This window comes from Plecotus auritus (genome assembly GCF_963455305.1).
Source record: "Plecotus auritus genome assembly, chromosome: 8".
NCBI lineage: Eukaryota > Metazoa > Chordata > Mammalia > Chiroptera > Vespertilionidae > Plecotus > Plecotus auritus.
Genome location: NC_137782.1, coordinates 72,672,765 through 72,690,041, shown reverse-complemented (window position 1 = coordinate 72,690,041; position 17,277 = coordinate 72,672,765). Strand labels below are relative to the sequence as shown.

At 40.5% G+C, this 17,277-nt stretch overlaps 1 protein-coding gene across 15 annotated transcripts in view; it reads right to left on the bottom strand.

Annotated features, from left to right (window-relative positions):
• The window catches only part of PLCB4 (phospholipase C beta 4), a 400,050-nt gene that overhangs the window by 140,908 nt on the left and 241,865 nt on the right, over positions 1–17,277 (bottom strand). The window lies entirely within an intron of this gene.

Sequence of the window (17,277 nt, the reverse complement as noted above, 5' to 3'; positions counted from 1 at the left end):
GTGTAGCTGGTGGGGCAGAGCTGGGATTGTTCTCTACACTGACGCGCACATTTGAATCACACCTGCTCTGAGACCATTAGTGATACAGTGACATTGTGAGGCAGTGGGCCCAGTAGCTGCTTGGCAGTCACTGGGAGGAGGCTTTGCTGTTCTTGTCACTGGATGCCAGTAACCATCACCAGGATTAGAAGGGCTTCGGGATATTTTAGCTCTAATTGCTGCATTTCTGGAGGATTCTCTCCAATACGCAGACTGTCTTAGTTACTGGGCTGTTAGGAGTGGTGTTTTTCACTACCTCATACACTGTGTCAGAATTTTTTCTCAGATCTTAGGGCTAAGAAAAGGTGTTTTTCCTGATCTGTCACTTTCCTTGCAACCTAACAGACACTGCAAGTCCTGAAACTATTTCTCGTGCCTACACTGCTTTGCTACCAGGATCACAAGTGGCCAATCTGCAGATCACTTATTTCCACTTTATGGGACATTCTTGCTACCCACAGAGGCGCTGCCTATTCATCTTGCCCGTAATTTGATGTGCTTTCATATTTTTTTCTCCTTTCATTCTATATCCCTGTGCTCTTTGTTTTATCTAATGATACATACTTCTGCATTACAGCTCCCTGTGGGCTGTGGGAGAAACATGTATAAATAACACACACACAAAAAAAACATTTCATAAACACCAGAAACTATTGGGTGTTCTCCAATAGTTTCAGGGTCAGACAGACCTGATCCAGACGTGGCTGGTCACTTACCGGCTTATTGGAGCTTATTTCTTCATCTCCAAAAGCAGAAATAACAACATCAACAATAATACCTATCTCACAGGTTACCTCTGGGCATAAGAGTGCTTGATGCATAATATGAACCCAAGAAACTATTAATTATTAATATAATAATAACACAGTAATAGTAATTATGACTAATGTTGCTAGTATTGATCATGATTAATCACCCAAGAAACAAATGAGGAAAATACCAACATCCCTACCTTACAGATGAGGAAACTGACCCTAACTGAGGTGACCGAGTCGCCCAAGAGGACACATAATAAGTGGCAGCGCCACATGGACACTGCAGCAGAAAGAACATTTCTGTTACATGGATGTTTGCAACAAGCATTGGTGCCACTGTGCGCCAATTTCTCCTGATCCAGAATGCAAATCGGAGAATCTATGCATAAGGGAGACCCAGAGATTATTAATTACTGTTGCGTTAGACTCGCTGAAAGTTTGGGGAAGTCTGGTTGTGCCTGGTCTTCTCTGCCCACGCCAGCCTCAGTCTGTACATCAGGCACAGGGGAGCCATCAGAACAGCTTAGCTTCTTCCTTCTTCATGGGCATGGTGAGCCTGGGCGTGGCAGGCAGTAGTGACCGGAGGAGGTAATCTCTGAGTTGGCGGCTCTGCCCTGAACCTCCCTGACATGGCAGATCACTCTCTGAGGGTGAGGGGACAATCAAGTGAGTCATTCGGCACGTTTTACAGGTGCCAGACCCACTGTTCATCTTGAGTTTCTAAATGCCATAGAAACAGAAATGACAATGTCTGCTCTCAATCAGAACCAGGAGCATTTAAAGCTCTCATTTCAGCCATGACTGTGAGATACAGGGAACCCTTATTCTTGTATCAAGTGGAAAGTTTAAATCCACTCGTTTCATTTTATTCTCAGCTCAGAAATACAGAATATTAGCTTTCCAAAAGGCCTGGCTTGGAAGAGTCTACTGAAAAGCAGCAACAAGAGAAAAGCACATCAGCTTTCCTGATTTTTCAGGCTTTATTTTAAAAGTAACTTAAAGTGGGCCTGATGGTGCTTCTTATTAACAAGTTCTCTGACACATCTTTGGCTGTGTGGGAATGTGGTCAGCTCAACGAGGCTTTGGATTTGGGGGAGGAAGGAAGTGTGAGGACAAGCCACCTGAGAGAGTCAAACTTTATGCTTCTAATGGCTTACTTTATGGTCATCAATAGTTATGAATTCCCACTTTCTCTTTCACTTCCAGATAAAGACCTTAAATGATTAGGATCAGAAAACTATGGTACATCTACACAATGGAATACTATGCTGCCATAAAAAAGAAGGAATTCTTACCATTTGTAGCAACCTGGATGGAATTGGAGAACATTATGCTAAGTGAAATAAGCCAGTCAATGAAAGAAAAATACTACATGATCTCACTTATTTGTGGATAATAAAAAACATTATAAACTGATGAACAAAAAGATAGATACAGAGGCAATAAAGCATCAAACAGACTGTCAAATTACAGTGGGAAGGTTAGGGAGAGGTGGGGGAAATAAGAGATCAACCGAAGGACTTATATGCATGCATATAAGAGTAACCAACGGATGCAAAACATTGGGGGGTGAGGGCATATATGGGAGTGGGGTGGGGGGGCAATGGTAAGATATGTACACATATAATAGCTTAATAAAAAAATAAAAAATAAATAAATAAAGTCTGCCAGTGTGAGATGCCAAACTCAGTGGCTGTCTCTTTGACCCTCTCCCATCAGGACATTCTGAGGCCAGCCCCAGCTGCTCATATTCTGAGAGGACGCCTGTGTTGTAGCAGGATTTTGGGACAGGCTCCCTGATACTTGCCATAAACACTTGAAGAAATTATTCCTAAGATATTTGGCAACTACCTCTCAGCTTGAAGAAGGAAGAACACAGTCAACAAAACATGCCATTCTGAGTTCGTGGTCACTCAAAGTAACTTTCTTGGACAGGAAAACTCATGTTAGTGAAAAGAGTTGCCTTAGCAACTAAAATAAAAGAAAATTAAAGAAGACTAGCGTACTCAGAGCCAGGGAGAAAAAGAAATGTTTTTGCAACGAACATTAAAAATATATGTCACCTCCTTTCCCTTCTCTTCCCCACACCACCCCAACAATTCTCTCCTTGAGCAAACTTGAGTCAGTTGGTTTAGCCAGAATCCCCCATCCTCAATATCTGACCACCCCTGATATCTGATTGGGTTCTTCAACCTTCACCACCTCCCAGGTGGGATTTAATCTGCCTTCAGCAAAAAACTGTTAGGTTGGTTTAGCCAAAATCTCCCCTTACCTTTGATGTTTCCTCTTAGTAATTTCCCATCCATTGACCCCCATCGCTCCTTAGCTATAAGTCCCCTTTCCTTGTTGTATTCAGAGTTGAGCTCAACTTCTCTCCCCTTCTGCAAAACCCCACTGTAGCAGTCTCCTAGATACAGCCTCATAAATAACATTTTCTTTAACATCCCCTCCCCTCCAAATTCTAAGGACAACAGGAGATGTGCTTTGCAAATGTACTTGAAACATGACAAACCTGGTAAGTCCTTCTTGTCAGTAAAGCACTTCTAATAAAAGCACAATTCATTCCAGAATATTAAATTGCACTGAGCATGTGATTAGACATATGATGACACAGAAGACATACAATAATTGAAGAAGGCAGGTCAAGGAAAGACTGTTTTAAGCTATTGCTATATGGAGATGACAGACCACGTTGAATAGACTTGCTAAAAAGAAAGGAATCACAATGACTTCCATGGACTTTTCCTTGGATATATGTATTTCCACTTAAATAATTCAGCTTTTAAAAATGCCTTTCTTCACACTAGCTGTGTGATATGTCATTCCCTTCCTACTTTGTCTTCTTATATAGCTTATATTTAGGTCTCAAAGATATACCATTCCCACTGGCTCTTAGGGCCAATGCTGGCTCTATCCCTTTTTATGGTGTCTAAAGGTCTACAGCAATGACTAGGACATGCACACAAGAACCACTGCTGCCTTCTAGAAAAGTCTGCAGTGAATGCAGGGTTGGCCTAGGAAAACTGCAATCCCAAAGACTTAGCATGTGACCATCCTACATGGGGCTGGGATGGAGTGGTGGGGGAGGTGGGTTAGAGAGAGATGTTGTATCAGTTGGGTCATCAAAGAACAGATATTGAGACAGACTTGGAAGTGCAAGAGATTCATTAGGGGATATGCCTGCAAAAGAGAAAGGGGAGAGGAAGCAGGAGGAAGGAGAGCCTTCAAAGCATGAGGCAGGAATAGACCTGTGAAAGGAGAGCAGGGAGGAAGCAGGACTGGGTAGGAAGGGTCTTGGGCTGCAGTACATCTCCACCAGGTAGAGATGGGTGCCCCAGAACAAGGCCTGTTCACCAGAGGAGCCTCATGTGGGGCTGGGAAGGATCAGCTTCAATAGCTCTGCCATGGTACTCACTGGCTGGGTACTGAAAATGCTGCAGTTGGAGGTGGTTCACTAACGAAACTCTAGTGACAGGTTTCTCTTGGGAGATTTAAGTGCCATACCTCCATGGCTGCTACCTTTTGTTAACCTTCTCCAGATTGCCAAAAAGGACCTCCAGGTCCAGTTCCTCAGTACTCTTAAAATTCCGTAGAGATTAGGGACCATTTAAATAACAATAAATTTGAGTCCAAGATATGTAACTAAGGACTTGCTAGATCACTGCACCTATTGTGTGATAAATGAATTTCTTGCTAAGGGTATAGCAGTAAATAAAAACGAAGTCTCAACTCTCATGTCTTATATTCTAGAAAGGGGTTTTGACAATGAACAGAAAACAAATAATACATCATAAATTGGTCAATGTGAATATGAACATCTAAAAAGGTAAGGAGAATATGTGGTGGATATGGGTACACACAGACTTTTTTAAGTGAGATGATCATGAAGGCCTCTTGGATGAAGTGACTTTGAGCAGAACCGGGATGAGGTGAGGCAATGAACCATGAGAACTGAGGGTATATGGGGAAAAGCAGTCTAGAGAGGAACTGCAAGTGCAAAGGCCCTGAAGCTGGAGTGTGTCTGGTATTTTCAGGGAACACTGTTAAGAAAGTGAAGTGAAAGGTCATGTAGGGACTTGTAAGAGGGGGCAGGCAGGATGGACTTGCAAATCAATTGAAAAGAGATAGGAAGCCACTGAAGGTTTAATCCAGAAAAAAAAAAAATCCACCTCACTTATCCCTCACAATGGCCCTGTGAGGTAGGTATTATCACTCCAATTTTTCAGACAAGAAGGTATTGCCTTGTGTTTCATTTAAAACTGGTTCATGATCCTCTCTTGAGTAGCAAAGACAAAACTAAACCAATTTTGGCTTAACCCCAAACCCATGCCCTTAACCAACTATGTGTATTTCAAACTCTTCCAGAAAGAGCTCTCTGGAATGGATTTTACTCTAAATACCACTTAGCACAAAAAAACCTTTCTTTATTTGCAAACAATATCCTGGCAACTTGACTTTGGTGAGCAAAAACTAGGCTCCTTTTTATATCTCCCGAAGTTTAGAGGATCACTCGCCCTTTTAGGTACTTGAGAGAAGAAAATCCACAGCAGAAGAGCAGTGGAGATGCCAGCAAGACAGCCCTTAGGGCAATGCTTTAGTAGAAGGAGTATGGCATCCTCGATACCTTGGCAGCTATACTGGTTCAGCCCATGCACCTCATTCCATATTTTGGACAAGGCACCATTTCAGAGCAATTTCTTACTATTTATGGCGTTCAGAGCAAGCGGTTCAAAAACCATGTGCTTATTAATTTACCAGAATCAATATTAAGCATTAAAAAAACCGGCTTCCCTGCTGAGAATATTTTATATCTATTTCCATTGACTGAAAGAATATTATGTTCCTTTCACATAGTACATTTTACTTATTCCTTTAAAAATAGAGACTAAAAAAAGTCCTGGCTAATACGTTTCTTTCCTTAAAGGCTGATTTTTATTGATCAAAATGTAGAGGTCTTAGTGTTCTTAGGGACACTTATTTGCTTATGGAAACTTATGGAAAAATAGGTGAAAAATAATTTTTTTCCATCCTTATTTCACTAAGAGAATCAAATTAAGAACACCTGAATGTAATAGCATAATAATTATGGTCTAAAACAGATAAAGCAAATGGGTGACTAAAAGACCTAACCAGGTCTTTAAACAGCTCTAGCTTCCATTACTAAACTCTAGAAAAAATATTAAAATTATATGTATGTATATTTTCCACATCCTATATATTTTCAAAAAAATGTTTCTTTGTGTAGGGGAGGAAAAATTTTTCCTTGACCCTCTTAGGATCCCTGGTTGGATCTAAAAATTAAACCAACAAACACAGATTAGCAAAAACAAAAACAAACTTATTTAAAGTTTTACTTAACATGGAAGCCCTCCTAAGGAAAGAAAGACTAAAGAAATAGTTAGACCTGAGTATTTTTATGCGACATTTGATGAAGAGTAGACAGTGAAGAAATATGACAGGGCAAGGAGTATGAGGTAAGTGTGGTAAACTGAGGGAGACTTTGCAAGAACTGTTTGTTCAGATTCTTCATGGGTGCCTTTGTCTTCTGAGAAAATGATGCTTTTTCCTCTAGGTATGGGGAGGGTATCTCTCAAATGAGGGTTTTATGGTCTGTTTCAGGAAAGAAGGGCAGGGAGAAGGTCAGTATGACCTTCCTGCTTCTGCTGTTTTCTTAGTCACCTTCAACTTATAATATGCAATATGCCAAGGTACCATATTTTTGGGAACTGTGACCTGAACCCCATCTTTTGGACAAGGTAGCCATTCTGAGTCATAATCGCATAATAGCTGTGATTCCTGTATGTTCTCTTTATCACTACATCAGTTCTGGAGACTGGCTCCATTGATTACTATATCTTGGAGAGTTGGCAATTTCTTAACTGATTTAAACTTCTCTTTCCTCATCTGTAAAATGTGGAAATGATCTCATTTAATCCTCCCAATCACCTGAGGGTTTAAAGGGATTAATGATGTTAAGTGCTTAGCACTGTGCCTGGCACATTAAGAATAAGTAAAGATCTCTTTAAAATCTAGTATGTTCGACTCCTCTGGAAAAAGAAAAGTCTTTTATTGATCAGTTCTTTCCCCCTGTTAACTGTATTGCCTGTTTGGGGGAGATTTAAAAACTTGAAACGGATTTAGTTATTTTTCCTTCTCAGGAAGCCTAAAACTCCTTACATTGCTCTATGCCTAATGGTTCTCAAGCTGTATCATCAGAATCACACAGAGGCCCTAAACACAGGGACTGCTGGAGCTCACCGCCAGAGTTTCCATTCAGTGGGTCTGGGGCAGGGCCTGATAACTGCATGTCTAACAAAGTCTCAAGTGCTGCTAATGCTGCTGGTCTGCTGGCCGGGACCACACTGAGAACCACTGCAGGCTGGCTAGTACGAATCTTTCTGCTTAGCCTGTGACCAGCCACGGATTCAACCATTTTAAGTCCTGATTTTGCAATCTGAAAAATAAGGCTAAAAAGACTTACCTCACAATAGAGTTCATATGAGGCTTTAAAGAAACAATATTTTTATGGAATTTGCACAATAATACCATTTGCACAACACCTAGTCGTGCTCACAGTGGCAGATATTTCTATTGTAAGCACTACAAAGTACGCTCTCTAAAAACAACCCAAACCAGTAACAACAAAAAATATTTCCTCATAATTTTTAGGAACAGGAAATTCACTCCCATTAAGTTGAGGTCAAAGAAATGCCATTTTGTTACTCAAGAAGGGACTGCAAAACTGATTCACTTTAAAATATGCTGCATAAGCATTGGACTGCTCATTTATTCACACTTGAATGAATTCTATTAATTTACTGTCTAGACCACATGCATTAGCAGAGTACATTGCCAAAGAAAATGCATAGATAGACAAAGCCAGGATTTTCTTTGGGCCTCTTCACCATGAGCCTGAGATTGGCAAGACTGCACTCCACCAACCCTAAGTAAAAGGATGCCCCAAACACTGTGCTCCTGTGCACCCGCAGGCACAGATGTGGCTGGCTTGAAGGAGCTAATGTTGAGTATTTTCCTATTCACTCTTCAGGTTGAAAAGAAGCCACAGAGAACCAGCACTGTCATGTTAGCCATTAAATTCTAACTAAATTCTTTAGCATAGCACAGTAATGTTTCAGAGACTTACATTGCTCCTTAGCTAGTTCCTTATATTTTAATTTGATTGATGGACTCATTATATACACACACCTTATTTCTGCTTTGTGTTGTTTTGTTTCATTCCCTCAAGCTTCTTCGGAACCTAAAGCCACACCGGATTTCTTTCTCTAGTGGCCTAGTGGATGCATCTCACGTCTCGCCATGAATAAGCAGTCCTTCCTGTACTCTTGAATAGCATCAGTCTCAAGTATTAGAGTTTTCTATAAGACTGACTCAGACACTATTTCATGGGTGAAATGCTTCTATTCCTCTAAGAAATAGAGTTATCTTCTACCCTGTGAAGAAATGAGGAAAAGCAAACTCAAAGAAACTTCAGAGGGCAAAAACATAAAAATGAGAAGATAAGCAGAGGCAAACTAAAGTGGAGCATCTTAGAAAAGAAAAGAAAGACAAGAGTGATTGCTTATGCAGCAAAAGCTTATACGATTTTAAAGGGGAAAAAAGGAGGATGACTAAACTAAAATTACAATCCTACATTTGTAAGAGAAAGTGATGAACTAAAAGTAATTACCTGAATCTGAAAGTATCATCATCACCATCAAAACTAATTTGTTATTCATTTTTGTGTGACATTATTTGTCTTTTAAGGTAGACGTGTGCAAACTATGGCCTGTAGGTCAAATCCAATTGGCACCTGTTTTGAAATTTTTACTAGAATACAGCCCCTTCATTCATTTATGGATTGTCTATGTTCTGTGGCTGCTCTTGTGCTACAAAGATAAAGGTGAGTGTATGAGAAAGAGACTATATAGCTCGCAAAGCCTGGTCTTTTACAGAAAAAGTATGTTGACCCCATTCTAGGCCTTTTCAACATGAGATGATCAATGACATAAAAAGAGCCCAAGACCACTGTGGTTGATTGCAAAGAGGGCCACAATCCTCCATCCCTTCTGTACCTACAACCCTTGCAATGTGACTTGGCAGCTCCTCCCACCAAGAAGTGGAGTTCATGCCCCTACTCCTTGCGGCTGGCTGGCCTTGTGACTTGCTTTGGCCTACAGAATGCAGCAGTAGCTTGGGCGTACCGAAAAGAAAATAAACCCAGCCTGCCTGCAGGAGGATGACAGACAAGCTGGGGTGGAGATGAGACCATCCTGCTAAGGCCATCCTAACTCAGCCTCCAGTCGGCCCAGTAAACACTTGAGTGAGCCCAGCTGATTCCAGCCCAGATTGCTGACCCGCATAAATGGTTTCTGTCTTAAACCACTGAAGGTGATTAGATGATGCCACCCAAAATATGCCACTTTGGCATATGAATTATTTGAAGCTGAAGGCAACTGAGAATCAACAGATACAGAAAGAAGCCTTTTCAGAGTTTCCCTTATGTGAGTAAAGCAGAAACTTCTGAGACATGAGGATGTCCATAAATTCCCTTTCCAGGAGTTTTATAGCCATGCAGAAGGCTGAAGTCAGTTCCGAGATGAGCCTGCTCTACTGAGCACCCTATGGTGCATGTATCATCTAACACATGTTTCCACTTCTCCAATCAAGGCACAGCTTCCTTTGCATCAAGGGCTGAGGCTCTTCTTTCTCCAGCTCACACTCAGAGGAGCTGATGGTGATGGAGGGCGGGTCAGTAAACTCTCTGATTTGAAATCACTCTTCTAAGGAGTAAAGGAGCAAATGTGCTCTAGGAATCTATGTAGCAAGAACCCAGGTTATCCTGGACATCTATTAATCTGCCCCTCACTCTGAGTTAAGGCAGGGGATGAAAGTGGGAGAAATTAAAAGCCATTTACTGGCAGAAACTTTAGGATTATGATTATTAATGCTAAAAGTTGACTGATAATAGGTTTTCAACAGTGTTTGTTGAGATATTGGCTGAACATTTTACAGAACAGACATGGTCTCAAGTGTGATGAAATATTTGCGCTGAAGAGGTATCCTCACTGGGAGCCTCATACACTCCTACTGGGAGCCTCTGGCACAGACATATTGTCCCCATTTGAGGTGAGAAGGATGCTCTCTCAGACAGGTGAAAGGACCAGCTCAAGGTCATAATTTGTAAATGTCAGGGTCAAGGCTCCAAACAAAGTCTTTTGGATTCAAATAAACTTACTTTCTGGAACTTTCCAAATGATTCAGACCATTCCTTAACTGCCTAATTCTTGGATGACAATGAACTCTAGGCTTTCAGGGTTTGAGAGTATTGATAACTTTGTCAGTACTGTTGTTTTAAAGGCTGGCCTGAGTGTTTTTGTTAAACCCTGGTTGATGCTTGCAACTTTGGATTGTTTCAGTGTTCAGACCAACTGATTAAGTACCCAGGTGCCTAGTCACAGCTTTTCATATTGTGTAAGGAAGAGTCACATGGCTATGATGATAAGAAAGGTAACCGAAGGCAAATGAATGAGAAATCATATAATCCTTAGGTGAAAAAATACTCTCATACCCACCCACTTTAACATCTGCTCTTTTCTAGCACTGAGATGTTAAGAAAGTTGTCTATGGAGCTAGAGCCAGTAAGAGGAAGGAATATGACTCCAGCTCACCTTCTTTAACTTCCTGGTGTCTCCAACCACACTCTCACATCTCCTACATGCACTTGGCCCACACCCCCAGAAATGGTTCTCCACACAGCTACCAACACAACTGCCTCCAGATGTAAGTTAGATTATGTCAGTCCCGGTTGGGAAGTTGCTTCTCATAACAATGAGAAAGAAAAATCCAAACTCCTTGTTCTGGTTCTACACCACTGATTCTCACACTTGAGTGTGCACAGGAGTTCTTCGAAGGGCTTATTCAACATATTGCTGGGCCCATCCACAGAGCTTCTGAGAATTTGCATTTCTAATAAAGTTCCAAGTGATGCTGGCTTGGGAAGCACGCTTTGAGAACTGCTGCTCTATATGATGAGGCGTCTGCCTACTCAGACTTCTGTTCTTATCATGCACCCACATACAATGCCCACTTCAATCAGAATGCCAACAGTGGCCCTGGGAGATAAGGACTGAGAAAGGAGGAACATGCATCCATTTGTTCATCCTTTTGGATAATTTAGTGTGCTTTTCAATTCCATTTTTGCTCACTTTTAACTAAATATTATGTGATTTCTTTTTGTAAAATATGTTTCTATTGATTTTTTTAAAGAAAGAGAGAGATAGAAACATAAATGAGAAACATAAATTGGCTGCCTCCTGCACAATTCCTACTGGGGATAAAGCCCGTATCCCAAGCATGTGCCCTGACCAGGAATCAAACCAGCAACCTCTTGGTGTGTTAGATAACGCTCAACCAAGTGAGCCACACTGGCTGGGCAATCTTCCGTGATTTCTATTACGTGCAAAAAGTTTGTTTAATACTACAGAAAACATGACGATAAACACCATTCTTTCAGGAAGAGGATGCACTTAGTGCATCCGTAAATGTACTTCTTCTCTGGCGTTCCCTTGTTGGTTTTGTAATTGGCAGCTTTACTGTCTGAATTATAAACAAAAGCCTCTATTTAATGCACCACCAACTATATCAACATTACCTCCCACTGAGAAAATCAACCCTCTGCTTTTCCCCCCATGTCTCTAATCCCTCATATTGTCTAACATCTGTCTGCACCCTTACTTTAAACAAAATTAATAACTTCTTCATTCTCTTTTGTCAACAATAATTAAATGCTTTGCCAACTTTTAGGTTGATTCTAAAACTTGAAAGACAAACATTATTATCATGATTATTACCATTATGATGACTATGTAAGTATCCTTCTCTGTAAATACAAGTAATGTGCTATAACTCCACTTTCTACTCTTTGAGCCTAAATATCCTGACCCTGTCAATATAATTCAGTTTAAGTTATCCAAAACTTGGGAACAAGATAGGAAGCTGGCTATATATTCTTTTAATGTTATACAAGAGCACTATCTAGAGACCAGCCCAAGAATGACTTCTTTCTATGAGAATATACCTGTTTGGCTTACTATTTACCATTGTTTGGCCAGCCTCTTGGAAGTTAGGTAGATAAGCTGCAGCGTTTTTTGTTCTATAGTGATGCATGGGATTTGTATCTGGTAGAAAAGATAACCCCAGAGGTTACAACTTTTTGGCCCCATAGAGTAGTGACCAGTTTGGAATCTAGTGGATAATACTTGTTTGCTCTCCTTTCCTGATTATATTCAAACTCTCTTCCTCCAACACGCTTAGAACTAACTTGATCTGCTGTCCTCACTGCAGAGTTAAATACATCTTTAAGTCAAAATACTTTCTCTGAGGGTTGTGTTTTTAGTCTTTTGCAGATTATATTTGAGAATTCCTCGCTTCACTGATGAGCAGCCTGGGTGAGTAGGCTGCTTGGGCCTTTTGGAGCTTCACCATGTGGAGCCAAACTGCTCTGAGATTTCAAAACCACTTTGGAAATTCGGCCTGCCCACCAGCCTGGCTTTAGGTGCGTACTGATCCTGCACTTGGATCCCGGCTTTGACAATTGCCATAACTGTTCCTGTTTTCCTGGTGGCAGTTGTATTTATGTGCATGTTGGAGAGGGGGTTGTGGGTGGGAGGAGCTAAAAGTCAAGTATCTACCAGAAAAAGGTACTCCATCTGGGCAGCTTGCTCGGATGCATTCAAGTCCCATGGGTGAGAAAAAGGGGTAGCCCAAGCTGGGATCTGTGATGTGGAGACAGTGGGGCCAGTGATGGCCCAGGTAAGTCATCTATAAAACATTTAAATATTTGGTCCAGCTGCCACTAAGAAATGACTGATGAAATTGTAGTTGAAATTTCAGCTCAACTAAGTTATCTGAAAACTTTCTTTTTTTTTGGGGGGGGGGGGTGCGGGGGAAGGGGAGGAAGATGGCATTTACAAATCTGGTTGTACAGTAGTTTGAGCTTATTGTCTAGAACTGTGCTGTCCAATTAGATAGCCACCAGCCACAGGTAGCTTTGTAAGTGTCAATTAAAATTAAACAAAATTAAGAACTCAATGCCTCAGTCCCACTAGCCACATTTCAAGTGCTGAACAGCCACACTGGTAATGAGCAGCACAGATACAGACCACGTCCATCACTAAGTTCTTACAGTGATCACTGTTCTTTAGGACAGCAGCATTCTTAAAGATACAGTTCTTTAAATTTTGCCCTTCAAAGTTATGCATAAGAGAAGGAGGTCTCAGGAATCTGGATGGGAGAATTTGAGGTGAAAATGGAGCCAAACTGCTCAGGATGACAAGGGACTAGAATTTTCCATGTTTCACCTTTGGCTTTAAAGGGAGAGGTGTTTTTTTTTGTTGTTGTTGTTTTGTTTTGTTTTGATTTGAGAAGAGGCATATGGGAAAGAGGAAATGGTAAATTGGAAAATGACTCTGGGGGAGAGGTTTAAAAAGGAAAGAAACAGGAACATACCTCTTGGTGGGAGAGTGGGGCAAAAGACGACAGATATTAAGACACACTTTGGCAGGGCTGACTATTTCATCTGAATGTGTCCTGGTGTGTGCTGCTACCACCCAATGTCCTTGTTCCTGGGACATGATGATATAATGGGTTTAGGAAGAGAAACAAACTAGAACTTGGAACAGAAAGGTAAGAAGGCACCGAGGATATGACTAATCCCCAAGACTGTAAGCACCCAGGAATTCTGGGAAGGACTGGGAAGGCCCTGAGTAGCCAGGAGGAGGGGTCTTCAGCCCTTTACTATGGATATAAAAGGAAAGTCAGGAGACCAGCTGAGTTAAAGACATTTGGGTTGCATGTGCTTTAAAAAGCACTGCTGTTTCTGTTCTCTGCAATAGAAAAACCTCTATATAAAAGATTTTATAACAAGCACCACTTAGAAACAAAATGTATTTGCATCTAAGTAACTTCTAAGTCAAGCAATGTAAGATAAAAGAAAATTAGAAGTGGCATGGGAATACAATTAGAGGCTACAATGCAGGCTATATTCTGCAGTTTCTGAAATTTTGGGCTACTTCAAAAAAATACCCCAGTAACACAGAAATAATAAAATAATGTTTAAATACAGTTGCTCTGATCACATTCATTCATTTATTGACTAGATAATATATAATTTTAAAACCATGGCTAGTATTTTTTTTTCTGGCCTAGTGAGTGCTCACACACCTCTCTGCCCTTTTTAAACTAATCAGTGGAACATCATTTAATATTTACCTGATCCTTCAGACAATCATGAGAGTTGTCATATGATGCTGAAGCCACTTACGTCCCTTCACATGTGGTCCTTTTGCTATGATACTTTGGGAAGCTGAGATTGTGTTTTCTCTAATTCTTGTTCCTCCCATGTGCTGTCAGCTGTCATTTCTCACTGCTGTTCATGAAAAACTTGTAAAACTTCTCCGCTTATATTTGGTTGCCTTGAATATTTTAATGGCCATGGATCCAAAAAAACTGAATCTTATAGGACTTAGAAATAAAAAATAAATATCTGTAGTCCACTTGAAATACTATTTGGCTTTCTGGTTTCATATCCTATATAATAAAAGGCTAATATGCAAATAGACTGAACAGGGGAACGACCGGTTGCTATGATGAGCACTGAGTACCAGGGGGCATACGCTCAATGTAGGAGCTGCCCCCTGGTGGTCAGTGTGCTCCCACGGGGGAGTGTGACTCAGCCAGAAGCCCTGAGCCAGGCCCATGGCTGGCAAGTGCAGCAGCGGTGGCAGGAGCCTCTCCCACCTCCACGGCAGCGCTAAGGATGTCTGATTGCCAGCTTAAGCCATCAATTGGACATCCCCAGAGGGCTCCCAGACTGCGAAGGGTGCAAGCCAGGCTGAGGGAGCCCCCCCAACACACCCCAGTGTATGAATTTCATGCACCGGGCCTCTAGTGTTGTTATAAAGAGATATATTTACTTTATGAAGTTTAAATTTTTTGCTTAAAATCCTAGTAAAATAGCACTTAAGAAAGTTGAAAGCTTAGCTAGATGTATTTAATAGTTATTCATGATTCTTTTGCTCCTAGCTTTACCTCATTTTCAGAGGAACCTAGAAAAAAAAAGCAAATGCCTTTAGAAGAGCAAATGATCAGTATTTTCCAAATGTGAGCAAGTTGTGAAGGATTAATAATCAAAGAAAATCATCACAAGAAATAAAAAAAAAATGATTCCATGATGACAAACTTCCAGTTCATCAAATTACATTTTGCTTTATCAAAAGAGCACATTTTCCTCTAATATGTTTCTGCTTATCTGATAGCAGTAGAGATGCTCAAGCAGTGATTGTATTTCATCTCTTCAAAATGACCTGCACTGAGTAACTGGAAGTCATGTAGTATTTTTTAGTTAACCTATAGTTTTCCAGAGCCTAGGAAACTGCCTTAGTAACTGCAAATCTTTGGAGACACTCTAGCAGATTCAGGGAGAGATGTCTCTCACCAGCTCATAATGAAGGGCAATGGACATCATCTTGGTGACACTGGTCGCCAATACACACCTGGCTTACCTGGGAGAAAGATTTACAAATGCATCTAAGCTAGTCCCTGGCCCTCTTTGCCAAGTTGTATAAAGTGGATAAAAGTAGTCAATTGCAATAAGCTTACTTTGCATTAGATTTGAACAATATCAGATTGTTGATACTAATAATTTTTTATTTCAAAGATAAAAGTGTCAGATGGTTTACCCTAATATTTCGAATCTGTTGAGGTACAGATCCCCACCTGGTCTCAAGGATTACCAAGTCCTCTCACCATTTCAATTATCAAGAAAAATGAACAGCCGAAACTGGTTTGGCTCAGTGGATAGAGCGTCGGCCTGCGGACTGAAAGGTCCCAGGTTCGATTCCGGTCAAGGGCACGTACCTTGGTTGCGGGCACATCCCCGGTAGGAGATGTGCAGGAGGCAGCTGATCGATGTTTCTCTCTCATCGATGTTTCTAACTCTCTATCCCTCTCCCTTCCTCTCTGTAAAATATCAATAAAATATATTTTTTTAAAAATGAACAAAATAAACCAGACTGAGTTGGAATCAACTGCATATAAAATCCCTTTGAATAGTAGACATCTACAGTGAATTAGAAATTTAGCAGTTGTAGGCATTCTGCTAGTCCCTGGAGAGAGGTAAGTAAAACATGGACCTTGACCTCAAGAAAATCAGAATATAGTAGGAGAGACAAAAACATTAAATAAACGTGAATGCAGTATAATATGTGCAAGGGGAGGTTAGTAGTAGCGCAAAGGAGTTGAATGTGTCAAGGAAGATATTAAAGAGATGGAGAATTCTCATCTGGGTTCTGAAGGATAAGTAGGAGTTCATTAGTAAAACAAAAAGGAACAAGTTTATTTCAGAAAGAGAGAGCAGCAAATACAAAACATGTAATAGAATAGTTTATTGGGAGAATTGTAACTGTGTTTTTATCGCTAAAGCAGAGACTGTGTGTAGGAAATTGGTAGGAAATAAAGTTGTAGAAACATTCCAGAGCCAAATTATGGAAAGCCTTATATTTAATTCTGAGCAGTTTCCTTTATTCTACAATAGGGAGTCATGACAGATATTTTCAAAAGGTTATTCTATGATCACAACTACGAAAAAGGAAAAAAAAAAAAAAAGAGAGAAAATAGTAAAGAAAAACTGCCAAAGAATTAATGATGGTTGTATCCATGTGGTGGAATACTATTTTCTGTTTCTTCCTATACTAGTAGAAGAATGTCATTAGCTGTTCTTTCTGAGAAGCAGTAAAGTTTCCGTTATACAAAGAGCTGTCACTCAACATTTTAATTCAATACAAGGAATAGCCCATCCTTTGCCTTTCTCAATTTTGTTTACTTACAAAGCCACTGTGGTATAAATTTAGAGTGTATAAAGAAACACATTTTGGAAAAATCAAGTCAATAAGTACTGAGTCACATCAGCCCACAGACTTTAAGCAAAGGCCTGACAATCTGAACCTCTAGGAGGGCTACAACCTAACTTTCAATTGATTTTGAAAGGAACCAACTCTGACTATAAATAAAGTCTTCAGACGTTTTCCATTTCCCTTGACCTTAAAGGCAACACAGTTTCACCACACGCCCTTCTCCAATTCACCTCAGATTCAAGTACAATCTAAGAAAAACAAAGCATTTATAAGGCCAATGAGGCTTCAACTACCTCCTCAACCTTCTGAACAGATGGGTGGTCCCAAGACCCTGCTCCATAAAAAGCCTGCAGCCACTAGCCACCTTGCAGGAACAGTAAGTGGCAGAAGCAGAGGCACGCAAAGCTTAGATCCAACTGTTCTATGCAAATGAAACCAGCAGAACAAATGACTAGCACAAAGTCAAATCACTATTACATTTATAACAAATAGAACATTTTATGTGGAAAGCCTGCCAAAAGCACTTCATTATGCAAAGACTGTTACTACATGAAACCCATCTGTAAATCGAA